Source organism: Suncus etruscus, chromosome 7 (genome assembly GCF_024139225.1).
Source record: "Suncus etruscus isolate mSunEtr1 chromosome 7, mSunEtr1.pri.cur, whole genome shotgun sequence".
Lineage (NCBI taxonomy): Eukaryota > Metazoa > Chordata > Mammalia > Eulipotyphla > Soricidae > Suncus > Suncus etruscus.
Genome location: NC_064854.1, coordinates 80,361,809 through 80,380,730, shown reverse-complemented (window position 1 = coordinate 80,380,730; position 18,922 = coordinate 80,361,809). Strand labels below are relative to the sequence as shown.

The window sequence follows — 18,922 nt, the reverse complement described above, 5'->3', positions numbered from 1 at the left end:
TCCCCCCACCAGTGTTCCCAGAATGCATTCCTATACCACCACACCACCCCTGGCCTGCCAGTTTAACAGGCTTATTTTAAGTTTATATTGTTATAGTTTGGGTCTCTTGAATCTATTTTTGTAGACTTTAACTTGGATATTGAGTTCTGTTCTTTTAGTCTCTCCTACCTAAGAACATTTGGCCCCTAGACCCCATTCTTTTTTTTCCTCCTGTTTGTAGAAAAATGCAGAAATATGAGGTAAAACAAAGTAATCATTGTCCCAAGGTTCTTTGAAAAAAGGGAAGGCAGTTTTTGCATAGGTGCAGCAAAGTTGTGGAAAATAAAAAGAAAAATCCATTGGCCGAAAAACAGTGTGTCCCGATCAATAAAGCATCTTGCCATAAGACAACCTACAGGCTCCAGGCATACTAAGTTATCTAACCCCAAAGTTTTCCTTTATGATCCCAGTAAATTTTTTCCTTAATCACACTTGTTGAGGTCAGGCTTCAGTAATTAGTTTTTGCACAGATCTTATGTCAAATTCTGGGTGTCACAGAGTGTCTTCTGGTTTCATCTTACCATTAGGAGTTGAGACAGCAAAACGTGCCCAGCAAACAACTTTGCTCTTTTGCAAGTCATTAGAGTGTCTTATGAATCCACAGTGGAGTAAGTAGGTACCAGGGCAGCATTAGGGCCTTCCCCAGTAGAAGTTTGATTCCTGCTGCTGGTGCAAAACACCTCACTGATTCCAAAGGAAGGATCCACTTTTTTGTTTTATTTTTAAGATACACCCAGTGATGCTCAGGGATTGCTCCTGGCTCTGCACTCAGAAATTGCTCCTGTCAAACCTAAGTCCTTCCTGGGTTGGCTGCATGCAAGGCAAACACCCCACAACTGTGCTACTGCTACAGCCCAAGATACAAATATTTTTAAGACATTTTACGGATTATGATCCAGTGAAACAAAGTTTTCAACTCATTAATGAAAATATTCTCTAAAAATACTATTTAAAAATTGTAATTATTTTTATTCTACAGACCAAGAATCAATTAGGTAAGATCTACTTTAGAGTAATGCTTGAGGAAAATTATTGATATATAAAATAAGCTTGAAAAAAAATAAAGTCATGTTTCTTCAATTGAATATAGGACATGAACTCATTAACTCTTCCGTCCAAAATATGAAGTTTTGGAAAATCAGTCTAGTTTACCATATTAAACTCTGGTTCCTTATGTCAAGGTGAGGGTGGAGGTAGCCATGCATACTGTCATATCAAAAACATATTTCATCATCAATTTTTCTCTATTTTCTGTGGAAAATAAATTAGGCTATGGCTGAATTGATAGTGCACTATAAAAATATCGCATATATGTTGCCTAGTTACAGGGTACCCTAGCAAATGTCTTTCATATCTCCCCACTTGACATGTGGGCATTCACAGTTTCATATCTTGATGCTGTGATGTGCACTGGAGTTCTCTCTACATTTGAAGATACATACCCTCTCTTTTCCTCTTTATTCCCTTCCTTATATTTTCTAAATAAAACTTACTTTATTTCAAAAAGTTAATTATTATTACATTATTTAATTAAAAATAATATAGAAACATTTAAAAGGGGGGCAGAATGGTGGCGCAAGCTGTAGTGTTTGCCTTGCACATGCTAATCTAGAACGGACCATACATAGTTCAATCCCTTGCATCCCATATGGTCCCCCAAGCCAGGAGCGATTTCTGAGTGCATAGCCAGGAGTAACGCCTGAGCCTCATTGGGTGTGACCCAAAAACCATACATATATATGTATTTCTTCAGTTTGAAATTCATACTTTTTATGAGAGCCATGGTATATTACATATGATATAATATATTATCTCTGTTATAAATATATTATATAGATATGGTATGTTAAGTATGATATAGCATATAGTATATGAGAGAGCTATATCTGAATTAAAATCATTTTTAGAGTCATGGACAAGTTTCTTGAACTTTCCAAGAATAAGTATTCTTATGTACAAAGGTAAAAGCAGTTAGGAAGGTTTACTAAGTTATTTGTTGCTAATTGTGCATTCTGTGTAATTGGTTTTGTTTGTTGAGCTATCATGTCTTCTATGGCAATTTTTACAACCCATTTCAGAATCTTAAAAATTATCACAAATTATATTTTAGTGAATTTTTAATTATTCATTACCATATAACTGTGACAAGCAATATTAAGTAAATTATTTGTACCTACCAGGGGGGTAATTTTGAGGGAGGGTGGGAAACTGCGGATAATTGTGGAGGAAATGTTACAATCTTGGTGACATTGGTATTGGACATTTAATGCCAGATTAAATAACTATTATGAAAAACTTTATATACCAAGGATGTTTAAGTAAAGTAATAATTTTTAAAATAACAATATCAATAAATAAGAAATAAAAACAAATATAGAAGATAAAGTAAACATTGCATTCAGAGAATTTAACAGACTTGATATTTAGGATACTCAGTAACTACTAATTTTCATTTGCTAATAATATTACATTGATTGATAATTATAGCAAACAAATGCCTGGGAGATTTATTTGGGTGGGTGGGGGGAACACAGCTGAAAGTGCTCAGACTCACTCTTGGCTTTGTGCTCAAGGAACACTCTTAGTGAGCTCAGAGGACCATATACACTGCCAGTGTTTTAACGTAGGTTAACTGTAAAACCATACTATTGCTCTAGCCCCAGAAAGCTTATTTTAATAGGAGTTAATCCTGCACCTAGAAAGTAATAATTGTATCATGAGAAATTTAAAAGTAGTAAAGGAGTCATTGATGCTGGTCAAAAGTAAAACCAGTTCCCCAAAGAAGCAGATATTTATTTGGAACTAAATTTTGAGTCATCATTCAGATATATGAAGTATACATATAAAAAATGTGGTAATGAATATTGTGGGATGAACAAAAATATTCAATAATGTCCCAATATTTTATTTAGTTTCTTTATCATAAAAGGAATAATGATTATTTTACTCTCTATTATGGAGTAGAAAAAAGCAGGCAGAATAAAATGGGTATATTTTGCTCTACCATAAGTCTTTGCATACTAGAAAAGCCATAGTTTACAGCTCACATCAATTTAGAAAAGCAACAAATACTGATTTAATCCCATATGAAAAGGAAGATCAAATCAATTTTATTTTTAGTAGAAATCAAGTCATTTTTACATTTAGGATATCAGAAATCTTCTGAATGAATAATTTTAGTAACATTTACTTAAAATGATGAATGCAATTGATTTGGAGGTGATATTTTATTCAAACATTCCCCATAACTTTCTTCACCAAAAAAAATTTTTAAAAAATCACATATACAGACAATGGTTACTTTAAATTTTTTTTTTCTTTTGTTTGTTCAAACCTGGCAATATTCCTGGCTCTGCATTCAAGAATCACTTTTGGTGGGATTTAGGGGACTTCCTGGATTACCAGGGACTAAATCTAGATCTGCTCATGCAAGGTAAGTGTCCTGCCTACTCCAGCCCAGATAATTTGTTTTAATGTTTTATTTCCAGAAACTTTACTAATTAAAGATTTGAACTAATACCTTTAGTTCATGGCTAGTTGAAATGTGCCTGTACTTAAGCATTTCCTCTCTCTCTCTCTCTCTCTCTCTCTCTCTCTCTCTCTCTCTCTCTCTCTCTCTCTCTCTCTCTCTCTCTCTCTCTCTCTCTCTCACACACACACACACACATACATACACACATGTGGAGAGGAGAGAAGTAGGAAAAAAATCATATGCCTCAATAAACTTAGGTTCATGGTCTGTACCAACTTTCATTATAGTTTCCCAACTGATTTTACATTGGTATTTTATTTTTTTGCCTATATGTTTTTTGTTCTGGGTAACTCAGCATTACTCAGATATTATTCCTGGTTCTGTGTTTAGGGATCACCCATAACAAACAGGACTTGAGGAACTCTTTGAAGTCTTTGAGATCAATCTAGATGGGCCACATGCAAGGCAAGTGTTCTACCTGCTGTACTATCATTCCAACCGTGATCTACTGATTCTTTTGTTTATATTTAATATTAGGCTAGTTTAAGATTCAATATTTAATTCAATGTGTATCTTCTGAATATTATGTATAATGCGTAAATACAAAATGAAGGTTAAGCCTATAATTTGTAATTTTCTGAGACATTATCTCTTGACAAAAGGGTCAAATGGGGGTTTCTACAACTATCTATAACTTACTGGTCCATAGCCAGAAACTTCCATTCTTAGGGCTATTTTCCCTTGATTTTTTTTTAATTACACCTAATCTTCATACACTCTTTATATACCCATTGAGAAAATGGGTAAGTTTATTATTCCTTTTATTTATATGATTACTATTGTTTAAATAGTAGTTATTTACTATTATTTAAATATCCTCCAATGTATTCCTAATTATTCATTCCCAAACTCAAACAAATTTTCCTTAACATTGAACAGTACACATGGAACTACTTAAATTTACTAATACGTATTTATAATAAAGTATAGTAATATATATGTTACTTTTTCAGACTATTGAGTAAGATATGTGATTCTTTCAGGTTCTTGAATGTAAAGCCTTCATCTTTCATTTATTTGAAAACAAATGTCACCATAAATTCAAGAAAAGGGAGCCATGTGTTATATAAACAGAAAAATGATTAAATTGCTCTGTAAAAATAAATCTAAGATAAAGGAATATAAATAAAATATTATCAAAGAAAATATAAATAGAATATTATCAAATCTCAAGCTGTAAGGATTATCTCATAAGTGAATATAATTCAACTACTTGAACTTATATAAATAATAGAGATTCTAGAGTCAAAATAGCAGGACTAAAAGAAAAATAACACCCTTGATCTCTGAATTTCTTCTGCTACTTATTAGCATATGACAGCTGATATTCAGATTAACCAGCCACATAGATCATATAACCTGACATAGATAATGAATTATCTGACTACCAAGGTCTTAAATTGGAAATTTTTCCCCTTGAAGTAAAACAACTATAAAGAAGTCCAAATTAACATAATAAATTAATTAAGTCATATACTTCTATTTAAAAACAACTGATTTAAGGGCTTAATAAAATAAATGTAAGCAGATATTCTAATAGCTTCCCATTTCTTGTATACATACCTGCTCATATATTTTAAAGGTAAAAAATATAAAGTTAGTGGCTTGTACTTTGCTTTACATAACAAAGTCATGAGGAGCTTAACATATAATGTTTTTCTAATTTGTAGTATGTTCTCTGTAATTCAAAAAATGCGATACATTTTGAAAATTGAATTTTATATACAATTTGTAGAAGCTACTATAGAATACTGTCATTTTAAAACAAAATTATAAATATACTAAATTCTATAGTAAAGAGCAATATAAAGAAAAATTAAACTGAAGTTAGGGGAAAATTACTAAATCTGTACTCTTATTTTATTTATTATAGACTTAATAGTTGCCAATTTTCAGGTACAAACAAACAAAAAATATAAAAATATAAATTATAGAGCAGAAACCATGGTGAAACCCTGAATAACAAAGTTTCAAATATATACTGGCAATTGTCTTAAAAATTAAGTTAAACTTTATTTAAAGTTTGCACAATAATATTAAAAATAAAGTGAAGTTAAATTGTTAGGAATTTTGCAAAGCTCTGATATTTATATGATTTCTAAGAATGAAAAATCCTTTGTGTATCAACAGAAAATTGACAGCATGGTAGTAGGAGTGTGGGTTATACCCGGGATCAAACCCAGAGCTCCAACATGAAAGGCTTGTTTTGTACTACTTATGCCACATCTTTATTCATCTATCTATTTATCTATATCTATGTTTATTAATTTAATTGGGGGTTGCTATCATCTATTATATTATCTTATCAGGGTTTTGGAGCCACACACCATGGTTCAGAGGGTTACTTTCAGTTTAGGGAACTGTTACCTTTTTCATGTCAAGGAAATAGTTGCTGACAAGAATGAGCTACAAACTGAGAAGCAGGCAAAAAAGATCAGTTGTTTATTTGCATTCCAAGTCTTCTCTGGTGTGTTCTTCCAATTAATTCAAAAGATATTATTTTATAGGAAATGTCATTTACATGCTAGGGTGTTATGTAATTTATAAATATAGAACAAAATATTGGGACTATTGGACTGACAATATCAATGACTCAATATTTATTTAATCATATGGCCTATAAGCATTAGAGCCTATGTTTTTACAATTATTAAAGCAGCCATCTTATTGTGTAAGGTTGTTAAAAGTTTAAGTAGGTTTTATAGGTACTTAATAAATATTTAATAAATATAAATAATTATTTACTTAATAAATAATTTATACTGAGGACTTTCTGAACCAGAAGATTGTCTGATACATATATCCAGACTGACATTAATTTTTCTTATTTTAATTGATGTAATTTGTTATTCTCCCAATAACTATGATTTTCTAATAATAGAATGGTTGGCCTTAAAATTCTATAAAAAAGGAGTTGTAGAGATGTCCAGGGATTAAAATACAGGCTTGCTTGTGGTTACCCTGGTTCTATACCTGGCTCAATATGTTCCCAGGCATCATCAAGTGAAAACATCAAGGCTCTGAGTACTGCCCAGGTAGCTCAGATAGTGTTCCCTCTTCGTGGCTTGAAGAGCTTGCATGCTCAAGCCTTTGCATTGGAGGCCTGGCTTTGTTAACTAATAATTGCCCTGTAAATAATCAGACCTTCTGTGCTCTGCTAGACACTCTCTGAAATGGCCATATTTAAAAGCATTGTACATTCTAAGATGCCTATGAATAATCAGAGTAATTTATTAATGGATCATGCATGTTTCTGTATGTTTATTTAATGACTACACATCTTCAGTTACAATGTGTTTCAAAATGTCATGCCACCAAATATCCTATTAATCAAAACTGATAAACTATCAGATATGATCTTACTAACATTTGAATTGGCCTGTTGCCAAATGTTTATTTGGTAGATTATTATTTGTGAACTTATCTGAAACTTTTAAATCACCTATAAAATAAAAAGTAATTTTCTCCAAGACTCCAATGGGCCTAAGGATGAGTATCAACTAGATTACACGAAAGTTGCTGTGTTATCTAGTCTAAGTCGTATGAAGACTCGAAACATATCACCAGGTGTTCAAATTTTTATACCATTTGATCTTCCTCATATTGTCTTTTATAAAGTCATTTTATCGATTTTACATTTGAATTATTAAATATTTTGACATAACCAATGAGTCTACTTTTCCTAATGGCTTCTTGAAATCATTTAGCCCAAATGTAGCACTCTGTTGTTTACTTTTATTCCAAATTTAAGTTTAATATTCATACTTTAATCTTGTTCTTTTTGTTTGTTTGTTTTTGTCTTTTGGACCACACTGAGCAGCGCTTACTGGTTAATCTTGGCTCTGCGCTCAGAAATCGATCTTGGCAGGCTCGTGGGGACAATATGGGATGCCAGGAATGAAACGTAGGTTCATTCTGCGTAGACCACAAGGCAAATGCCTACCTGCTGTGCTATCACTCAGGCCCCTTTTATCTTTTTCTATTTAGCAATAATAATAAGTGTTTTTATATGAGGTACAAATTATTAGAAATATACCACAACTTTGAGGCAAAGTGAATTTTAAGTTTTATAAAAAAAATGAATTTATATGGCCCAGAACAATAGTACAGTAGGTAGGGTGTTTGCCTTTCATGTGCCAAGGAAAAAGGACAGACCACTGGGTTCAGTTACCAGAATCCCCAAACGTGAATGCAAAGCCAGGAGTAACCACTGAGTGCCTCTGGGTGTGGCCCAAACCCCACATAAATAAATAAACTTATAATGTTTCTTTCCATTAAATGATATTATGAAAAATTAGCATTTTGATTACTTGAATACAAATGATCCAAAAGCATACGACTGAATTTTTCTTGATGTATAATTGGGTTTAACTAGAATGGGAAAAACTCTGGCAAATAACATTCTGAGTCTGCCAAACTTCTATATCTACAAATAAGACTTTTTAAATACATTTTAATAAACCTCATCTCTAATTATACTATAAAATCAAAATGTTGAGAAACTAACTAATTTCTTTGGTTTAAATTATATAAAACATATTAAAGAGGGATTTTATACAATTTGATACAGTCAAGGATGGGAATTTACATTAGGCCACTGACTAAAAGCAGGGAGTTATTTTATTTGATTTTCTTTGTGTGTTTGCTATGTTTTGCTGAAACAAACATGTAGAGCTCAAAGAGTTATCTATTCTGTGCAAAAATCAATCAATAAATTAAAGTTTTCTGCCAAATACTTTGCAGTTCATTTGTCAAATTTCTGAAATTAATATTTCATAAACTGCCATATTTTTATTTAAAATTTATTTAATCATCTTTGTTTTTATTTGTAGGAACACAATAAATAAAATTTTAGTGATGTCATCACTGACTTTCTTTTCACATAATGATTGAAACTATATACCATGAAACTATATAAACACCATGACTTGGTTAGAGCCTGGTAAGCCTTCAGAGTTAAATGTTCCATAGCAAAACTAAATAACAACAGTTTAAAATCATTTACCTTTTTAAAAATTACATTGTTTTATTTATTGTAGTTTATGTCATTTTTATAGTTTTAAAGTTTGTGCTATTCATATGTAGGATTGCTCACTCAACCATTACCAAAAGACTCATTACCCTCCATCAGTGTTCCCATGTCTCATCTATCTGGAGTTCTTAGTTTTTCCCCACTACTCCCAATGTTTGGTAATTTATTTGCATTCCAGTATCCAGAAGGAAAGGGGTTGCCATTATTCAGTGCTACCCACTTTTTTATCTCGTTTTTACTTTTTATATTCCATAGATAAGTGAGATCATTCAGTATCTATTATTTCTCTGGCTTATTTTATTTAACAAAACTCTAGTTACAAAAATATTACAGAGAATTACATTATTTCATCTTTCTATTACATAGCAGATACAGGTATGGCCATTGAGCAACACTTATTAAATCACACATTTATCCAAATCTCATTCAACACATGTTTTTAGTAACTATATCTTACATTGTACCAAGTACAAAGGCTGTAACAGTAAAGGATAGAACCCATGCATGACACATAAAACATAAAAATGCTGTAGTCTTTTTTAAAGGTTGGCATGCTTTATTTTATTGTTTGATTTTTATTTCAATGGATTTTTAATTTAACCATGGTTATTATTCAGTCACAAAATGTCCAGCACCCATCGCTTCACTAGTGCACACTTTCCACCACCATGTTCCCAATTTTTCTTCCCGTGCTTTCCCCACTGCCTTCCTCTATGGCAGATACTTTTCTTCTTCATTCTCTCTCTTTCTATCTCTCCCCGCCTCTCTTCTGTTACTTACTTGTGTATCCTTTTAAACACTGTGGTGGTTTAAAACTGTGGTGGTTTACTACTGAAGGAGTATTATGTATATCACTTTATCTCCTTTCAGCACCAGTTCATGTCCAGAAGGACAATTTCCTACGATCATTGTCATGGAGGTCCTTTCTCTGCCCTAATAACAGTCCCAGCTCTTTGCGGTAAATTTTCCACCATGGACCAGTCCGCCTAGGCCATATCTCTATTACCTCTGGGTATTTTTATCATAGCTCAAAGGAAATGGTGACTAGGATACAAAGACTGTGCATGGATTAGGAGAAACTATTCTCCCAATACATCTCTGATAAAGGTTAATACCTAAGATAAATAAGTAATAGTAGAACTTAATAAGAAAAATAATCTAAACCCATCCAAAATTGGGAAGAAATGAGTAGACATTTCTTCAAAGAAAAAACACAAATGGCCAGAAGGAACTTGAAAAATCTTCCACATCATTAGTTATCAGGAAGATACAAAACAAAACAATAGTGAGGTATCAACTTGCACTTCAGAAACAGACGCACCTATTAAAAAAGAAAAAAAAACAACAATGCTGGCACAGATGTTGAAAGGGAGTCTCATTTACTGTTGGTGGATATGTAGACTGATCCAGTCTTATGAAAAACAATAGAGATACTCCTCATAAAACTAGAAATTGAGCCACCATATGACCCAGCAATATCTCTCCCTGAATATACCCTAGAGATCCTAAACCTCAATGCAGCAAAGGATCTGCATTCACTGAATCACTTTTCACAATAGCTAGCATCTGTAAACAACTTAAGTGTCAAGGAGCAAATGGTGGATAAAGAAATTGTGATTTATCTACATAATGGAATACTATGTAACTGTTAGGAAAAATGAAGCCATGAAATTTCTTTATAGATTGATATGAAGAGTATATGCTGAGTGAAATGAGTCAGAGGGAAATGAGTCAGATAGGATGATCACAGTCATTTGTGGGATATAAAACAAAAAGACATATTCTTTTTCCTTTTTATTTTATTTTATTTTATTTATAGCAGTGGGTTTTTTGTTTGTTTTTGGGTCACACCCATCAATGCTCAGGGGTCCCTCCTGGCTCTACACTCAGAAATCGATTTTGGCACCCTAGGGGGACCATATGGGATGCCGGGATTTGAACCACTATCCTTCTGTATGTAAGGCAAACATTTTACCTCCATGCTATTTCTCCGACCTCGACAGTGTTTATTTTATGACTTAGATATAGAGTTACTGCACCTTTACCACCACCAAAGTGCTCAACTTCGTCTACCATTTATTATCTTTATGTCACTTCAAACCTACTACTTCTTTCTCCCTCACTCTACTAGTACTAAGTAATTTCAGTCTTTTAATCAAAGGCCAAGAGTTCATTCTTCAACATTGTCCAGTTCTTTTTTTTTTTTTTTTTTTTTATGCACCTCAAAGAAGTGAGCTCATCTGATATTTGTCTTTCTGTCTTATTTTGTTTAACAGTGCCCTCTAGTTACATCCGACTTGATTCACAGTTAATTATAAGATTTCATAACTTTTCATCACAATAGTAATTGTTGTAGACAAACAGCATATATGCTTTTTTCATGACATACAATTAATATATTGAATTACATATTCCAAATCTCCAAATAAAATCTTTAAATAATTTTCTTCAAATTGCTTTTTTAATTGTATCTACAGTCATGGTTTACACAGGCAAATTTGATCCTGCCAATTAAACTATTATTGACCTTTATTAAAATTGCCATTCCATCTTATCTTCTGTGTGTATTGAGTCACTTTGTTTCCTCATTCAAAATTTATCCCCTTACAAGTCCCTTCTTTCTTATGTAAAATTCACTCATTTGTTAAATGTTCTTTCATGTCTATCCTGTTTGAACTTAACTCATATTTTCTTTAGTAACTTGATATCTCACTAGATTTTTAGCAGTTGGGAAACTTTTTTCTTCCTAAAATTAGTTACATACATCTGTCTCCTAAACTATATTTTCTTGTATGTTTTGCCACTCATTGAGTAGCCTTATGTGGTATAAATGAAGAGAATTATAATCAACAAATGAACTTGAAAGCTGGTTTTTACATGAATTGCCCTCAATAACTTTTATTGAGGAGAAAATAAACACATTTAGATCTGTTATTAAAGTAAAGGAAGGTCAGTATATTCTGAAACAGTATCACATTAAAAACATCAGTGTCAATAAGGACTGAAGCAGTATTAAACCGAAGAATCTGTAGATACATATATATAAAGAGAAATGGAGCATGCCTATTCTCTAAGAGGTCACAGTTAATAGCTATGATACCCACAGGGTTACTTGTTTTTTCAAGACAAGATGTGGTCTCCATCAAGTTGAAATTTGTTATAGCTACTGCTAAAACACAAAAGTCAATTTGCCAAACAAACTATATCTTTTAAATTTTTTTCTTGATAGAGTACCAAAAAAAAAAAAAAGAAAAATGCTTTATACCTCAAACCTTATTTTTAAGTAAAAAATTTAGAAACTTTTGAAAAAATAGTAAAATAGCTTCCTTTAGGCTCAAGAAAAAAAACTTCCACTGAAATAATACAACAGTAATATAAAGTTAAATTACTCCTAAAATAGGAGACAAATCTACAATGGAGAGAAGAAAAAGATAATAATAGTCATCACAGAGAAAAGGATAAATTAAAAACATATAGAATCTAAATTCTATAGATACTAAAGAAAAATAGAACCAAATAAAGGACAGTGTAAAAAAATAAATAAAAAAAGTTTCAGGGCTAAAACAGGGGAATGAAAGAGAAAGGCTGGTCATGTTTCACAGATCTCTTAAGCTGTTTAGTTAACATTTCAAGCATATTCCTAAGGAGAAGATTGGAAGAAGCACATACCACCAATTTGGTTTTCTTTTTTTTTTTTTTTTTTTTTTTTTTTTGGTTTTTGGGCCACACCCGGTGACGCTCAGGGGTTACTCCTGGCTATGCGCTCAGAAGTCGCTCCTGGCTTGGGGGACCATATGGGACGCCGGGGGATCGAACCGAGGTCTGTCTCCTAGGCTAGCGCAGGTAAGGCAGGCACCTTACCTCCAGCACCACCGCCCGGCCCCGAATTTGGTTTTCTTGTTTGGGCCACATACCAGGAAAGAAACAACTGTTCAGCTCCACACTGCTGATTTTTGTGGTTACCGTAAATGTACAGTAGTTTAATATTGTAAGAATTCTTGGAAGATTACTTAAAATGTGCCTTTGTCAGTCTATATTTAATGCTTGACCTTGAAAATCTTCAACAAAATTTTAAAGATTTAATTGTAAAATAACTGATAGTTGAAAAAATTTGAAAGTTTCCAGACACCACAGAAGGACCTAGGGGAGAGTAAAAGAGCATGTACAGAGCCTGTATTTATTCCCATGACAGTATACCTCAAGAGCAGAGAAACCTTATATATCTTAGGCAAAGAGAATTCCCTTTCTAATATCCCCAATATTTACTGTGCCTATGCAAGAAAAAAAAGAGAAGCACAAATCAAAAATATTTTTACTTTTGTTATTGTTGTTTTTCTTTTGTGCTTTGTTTTGTTGTTATTTCAGGACCGTGGTTATTGTATGACTGCTGCCTATATTACTCTGGTGTCTTTTGAGTTTTTTTGTTTGATTTTTTTAATCTATTATTTATTTTTTTGCATTGTTGTAATGTTTTTCTTCCTTTTATCTCTCTGCTCTTAAACTGATAGAGATAGCCTCTAGAAGGACTCCTCTCATTTTTTTCTTGTTTGATTTTTGTCCCATTTTATTTTATTATTATGTTTTATTATTTTTTTCTTTTTCCTTCAAACAGAATCACACAACTTGAACCATCTTGTTCTGCCTCACAAATGGAGGGAGAAATAATGGAGGGTACCAGGACCAAACAGTCAGATGAACATTAAGTAGAAATAAAAAAGAATCAAACTTAAGCACCAAAGCCAAAGCCAATGACAAAAGATTCTATATCCAATTTACAATATATTAGACACAAAGAGGACCACCTATACTAGCAGCCTGTGGGATACAAGAGAGGGGTAAGGGATACATGCTGGGAACAGGGGTGGAGGGAGAACAATATTGGTCCTGATTCAATATCACTATGTACCTAAAATATTACTGTGAAATATTTGTAATCCACTTTGATTAAAATAAAAAATTCCAAAATTCTGCATTGCAATTAAAATCTGTGAAAATGTCTGAATTGTTTGGGTCTATCTAAAACTTTTATCACATTTCCAATAAATGAAATTACTTATAACAAATCAATACCTGTGGCATTTGAAATCTTCACTAGACTACCTCTGAAATAATTCTGTATGTACGATCTTTGGATATACAAGAATTTATTGTATTATTCATAAGCTATAACTCTGGTTATAGGCAAAATAGTGCCACTATGAAAATAATTTGCTTACTGAAATAAAATGCCTTAAAAGACACTCAAATTAGATCCACTTTACTGAACTCTGGCTATTAGAATTTAGTGTAATATGGCAAGGAGAAATAATAAGACAAATACTGATCTTATCTAATCTTGCAAGAAGCTAAAATCAGTAAAACATAAAGCACCTTTGCTAATTAATCATTCCTTTTTTTAACTATTCCCCCTTTGGCCTGGCCTTAGGATACTGAGTGTGATAACAGACAGTAGTGTTGTCTGTTTGGTATTCTTCATCTTAAAAATGATAAGTCAAGCTAACAAATCTAAATTGTGTTCCAACTTACTACTGTGAGAAATATAATTGTAAATCACCTGACACTTCAGAATTGAATTTAGAAAATGTAGTCCTTGTGTGGCAAAGGTTGAAATAGCTCTAAAACTTGCCTTGAATTCCCAGTCCTATTGACCAAATATCTCATGGTCCTGCTTTGTGTCACATTCAACTACAGTCCTCACTAAGTCGTTTCACAAGCACAAACCAAATGAATATGTGTGTGCACAAGAATATCATTCAGAGATTCTTAAAAATAAAGATTTGGCTTTTCTTGATCTGGAGGCTAGCTCTAGCCGACATGGGGTCTGGGGAGACCCCAGTTCAAAGGCCTTGTCCCTAGCTTGGGGGTTCTGGGAGCCTTGGTAGGCTCCCAGCCGTCCCCTCTCCTGTCCCCCAGCCTCCAGGCCTTCCCTGGGACCCAGCCCAGATGGCCAGAAAAGGTGGGTGTTCGGTGGTCCCTCCTGGAGGGGATCCCAAGCTTTCCCCACCCTTGCCCCAGAGAAGAGGAGGGGGACGGCACAGGGAGCAGGGCGGGTAGATCCTGGCTTCCGGTTCTTTACCGAATTATTTCTTGATCTGGAGGCTAGCTCTAGCCAGCATGGGGTCTGGGGAGACCCCAGTTTGAAGGCCTTGTCCCTAGCTTGGGGGTGCTGGGAGCCTTGGTAGGCCTCAGCCATCCCCTCTCTTGCCCCCCGGCCTCCAGGCCTTCCCTGGGACCCAGCTCAAGCGGCCAGAAAAGGTGGGTGTCGTGTGATCCCTCCTGGAGGGGATCCCAAGCTTTTCCAGCCCTTCCACAGTGAAGGGGGGAGGGCACAGGGAGCAGGGCGAGTAGATCCTGGCTTTTGGTTCTTTACCGAATCCTTTCTTGATCTGGAGGCTAGCTCTAGCTGGCATGGGGTCTGGGGAGACCCCAGTTCGAAGGCCTTGTCCCTAGCTTGGGGGTGCTGGGAGCCTTGGCAGGCCCCCAGCCATCCTCTCTCCTGCTCCCCGGCCTCCAGGCCTCCAGGCCTTCCTTGGGACCCAGCCCAGGCGGCCAGAAAAGGTGGGTCCAAATTGGGGGTTGCTGAGAGCTGCTCATTTTTATTAAGGCAGTCTCTGGCAATTTCTTACCAATCTACATGTTCAAAACCGCATGGGGGCGATAGCCCCTGCGCACACAGTAAATATTAATAGTATATCCTATCCTTCAGATATGTGTTGTGTATGTAGAATGTCCATCTTGTATTCTACCCTTTCGCACACCCCTGTAAACCTCATTTTCGCTCCTTAAATCTATCACCCCCAAGCATCAATACCCCCCATTTACCCTTAACTTCAGTACTTCATAGTCCCAATCACAGCTTGGGGAGTGTTCCAGCCGTTCCCCTATTTCCCCTTGGACTCTAGACCCAGCCTGAGTGCCACCTCGGGGGGGGGGGGCTGCTGTGGGTTCCAGGTGAACTCTATTAGGGCTCTCCAGGCTTCCCCCCCTACTCTAAGGAGGAGGAGCAGAGGGAGGGGCCGGGTGATAGCTGGCTTCCCGTGCTTTGATCCTGGAGGCTGGCTCTTTCCAGGTATGGGGTTAGGGGACACCCCAGACCCAGACCGCAGGCATTTTCCCTAGCTTGGGGGTGCTGGAGGCTTGGCAGGCCTCCAGCCATTCCCTATTTCCCCCTGGACTCTAGGCCCGGCCTGAGTGCCACCTTGTGTGGCCTGCTGTGAGTTTCAGGTGGACTCTTTTAGGGTCTCCAGGCTTCTTCCCCTCCCTACTATAGGGAGGAGGAGTATAGGGAGGGGCAGGGCAGATAGCTGGCTTCCAGTGTTTTGATCCTGGAGGCAGCCTCTTCCCAGGTATGGGGTTAGGGGACACCCCAGACCACAGGCATTTTCCCTAGCTTGTGGGGTTCTGGGAGGCCTGGCAGGCCTCCAGCCATTCCCATATTTCCTCCCTACTCCAGGTCTTCCCTGGTTGCCAGCCCAGGTGGACTCTATCGTGGTTCTCAGGCTTTCCCTCTTTCTCTCCCGACACTAAGTGGGGGACACATGGAGTGGATGGCAGGCCGATGCAGCACTGGTGTATGTCGGGACATTATATCATGACATTCACTGGTATTTTTTTTCATTGGTCTCCATTTCAAAAACCATATATATTTAAAATAAAATGGGAGAATGGACTTTTAGTTTGGGAAGAGACCATTTTGGGTCGGGGTACCATATATTTTCAAAATAAAAATGAGAGGATGGACTCAGGCTGGGAAGAGGCCAGTACTCTTTTCCTACTTGTTTACTCTCAAGGACCTCTTGGCCTCTTCCTTCTTTTATTGTGTAACTGTGGTTGCTACCACACTAGGTTTCTGATTAGTTCCGATAAACGGTGACAATTGAGTCCACTGTCTTAAGCTAGATTGTTTATTTTCCCCACTCTTTATCTTTTCTCCTCTTTGTGAACTGTTCAAAAAGGTATTTTGATGAAAGAGTCCCTCTCCATCTTTCCTTCCCTTTATTATTTGTTAAATAAGGAAGTTTGTAGAAGTGTCCCTTCATTTAATGTTTATATAAGGACCAAATCAATTGAATTGTTGGACTTGTTCTAGCATCCCCATAGGCACCAATCTTGCCATGTGATACTGTTCTTCCTTTGCATAGGCACATTAAAATGGGAAATTATATACAAACACGTTCTTATAGAGATGGGAACACACAAGTTTTCTTAAACGGTGACAATTGTGTCCACTGTCTTAAGTTAGATTATTTATTTTCCCCACTTTTAATCTTTTTTTTTCTCTCTGTGAACTGTTCAATAATGTTTGTTGGTGAAAGAGTCCCTCAGTTTAATGCTTATGTTTGAACCAGGTCTCAGGGATTGTTGGACTTATTCCTGCGGCCCTCATATGCGCTGATAACGCCAGGTGGCACTATTCCTTGTTGCATGGGCACATTAAAATGGAAAATACTATACATACAAATAAGTTCTTATCTAATAGAGATAGGAACACACAAATCTAGTGGTGCAAAGGAACCTTACACCCTGAACATTGACATGATGACCTGGCACAGGCCTCAGAGGTTTGGACATTTTCCAGTCATCCCTGAACCAGGGAAGCCATCTATGAAACATCCAAAGTTGTCTATGTCATCATCTGGAAGCAATTCTCTACCAGGGAAGACCCTATGGCTGCTCTGACTTCGATTTACTCAAAAGAGTCTTCCCTTAACACTGAGAAGATTTAAACAACAACAACGACCTGCATACTGGACAGTGCTTTCTGCATTGCCATTTAATTCTGAGTTGAAATTAGACACTGCTCCACACCATCCAGACTTCAATGTAGGATAAACAGATTCCAGAAACAAGATACCAACACAGGATACCAACACAGAAACAGGATACCAACAACAAACACTGTGAAAAATATAACTGCATGGGCACTACAGACAATGACCAGGATTGAACAAACTAGTTTGCCTGGAGCCTAGAAATGGTCTTATGTCAGGAAACTTCAGGGGTAAGGTCTCCTTGTACTTAGGCCAAAAGTTTTTCCTTTCCATGATATTTCCCCATATTTTGGTGGGCCCATGCAAATGGTAATTGACACTCTAACATTGTTTTTACAGTGCTCCTTTGACTCTTAACCTTTAAGAAACCACTAGCAAAAATACCTGGAACTGAAAAAAAAATGGTTTACATTAGTGTTAACATACATGCTTTTAGTTACACTAGCATTCTGGGGGATAAAGGAGGGAGAAAGGGATATATGCTTGGGAACAGGGATGAAGGGAGGACAAAACTGGGAATGATGGATATTCCCCTGATTCAATGTTAATATGTACCTAAAACACTACTGTGAAAGATATGTAAGTCATTATGATAAAAAAAATTGCGTTTTATTTAGAAATGTTCATTGACTTACATGCATTATTATATTATATTAATTATATGTTATGTTATGCTATGTTACTATATTATGTTATGTCAGTTTATCTCATTATGTTAATCGATTTTGTCTCTTGAATAAATTCTTACAATAAAAAAATAACCACACAAAAAAAGCCACAAAACAGGGACTGGAGAGATGGCACATGGTGGGGCATTTGCCTTGCACATAGCCGACTGGGGATGTACCCGGGTTCAATTCCTGGCACCCCATATGGTTCCCAGAGTCTGCCAGGAGTGATTACTGAGCAAAGAGCCAGGAGCAACCCCTGAGTTCCGCTGGGTGTGACCAAAAAATCTAAATAAATAAATAAATAAATATTTTTTGTTTTTGTTGTTTTGTTTTGTTGCCCGCACCTGGTGACACTCAGGGCTTGCTTCTGGCTATGCACTCAGAAATCTCTCCTGGCTTGGGGGACCATATTGGACACCAGGGGATTGAACCATGGTCTGTCCTAGGTTATCTTCATGGCAAATGCTCTACTGTTCGCATTACTGCTCCAGCCCCTAAATAAAATTATTTAAAAAAAACCCTGCAAAACAAATAAAAAGGATTTACAGGAAAAAAAATAAAAAATAAAGATTTGCTAAAATACGTTTTACAAATACTGGAGGTACAGTATTTGATCAAATAAAAATTATGTTAAGAACCAACTTTAAATTATTTTGTATTATTTGTGATTCAGTTATCAGATCCTCATTTCTTTCCAATCTAATTTTATTATTGGTAGTATATAAGGCCTGTTTCCTTAGCAACATTTTCAAATATATATATAATCCTTTGTCATTCTTTAGGTAATTTGTGCATGACAGTATTTTTCTTCAATATAGTGTTCTAGTACTCTTTACGAATGAAGTAATTGTATAACCATAATCATAATTATGATATA

At 35.6% G+C, this 18,922-nt stretch overlaps 1 protein-coding gene across 2 annotated transcripts in view; it reads right to left on the bottom strand.

Moving 5' to 3' along the window:
• BMP5 (bone morphogenetic protein 5) overlaps nt 1–18,922 on the bottom strand; it is a 161,636-nt gene that overhangs the window by 43,226 nt on the left and 99,488 nt on the right. The window lies entirely within an intron of this gene.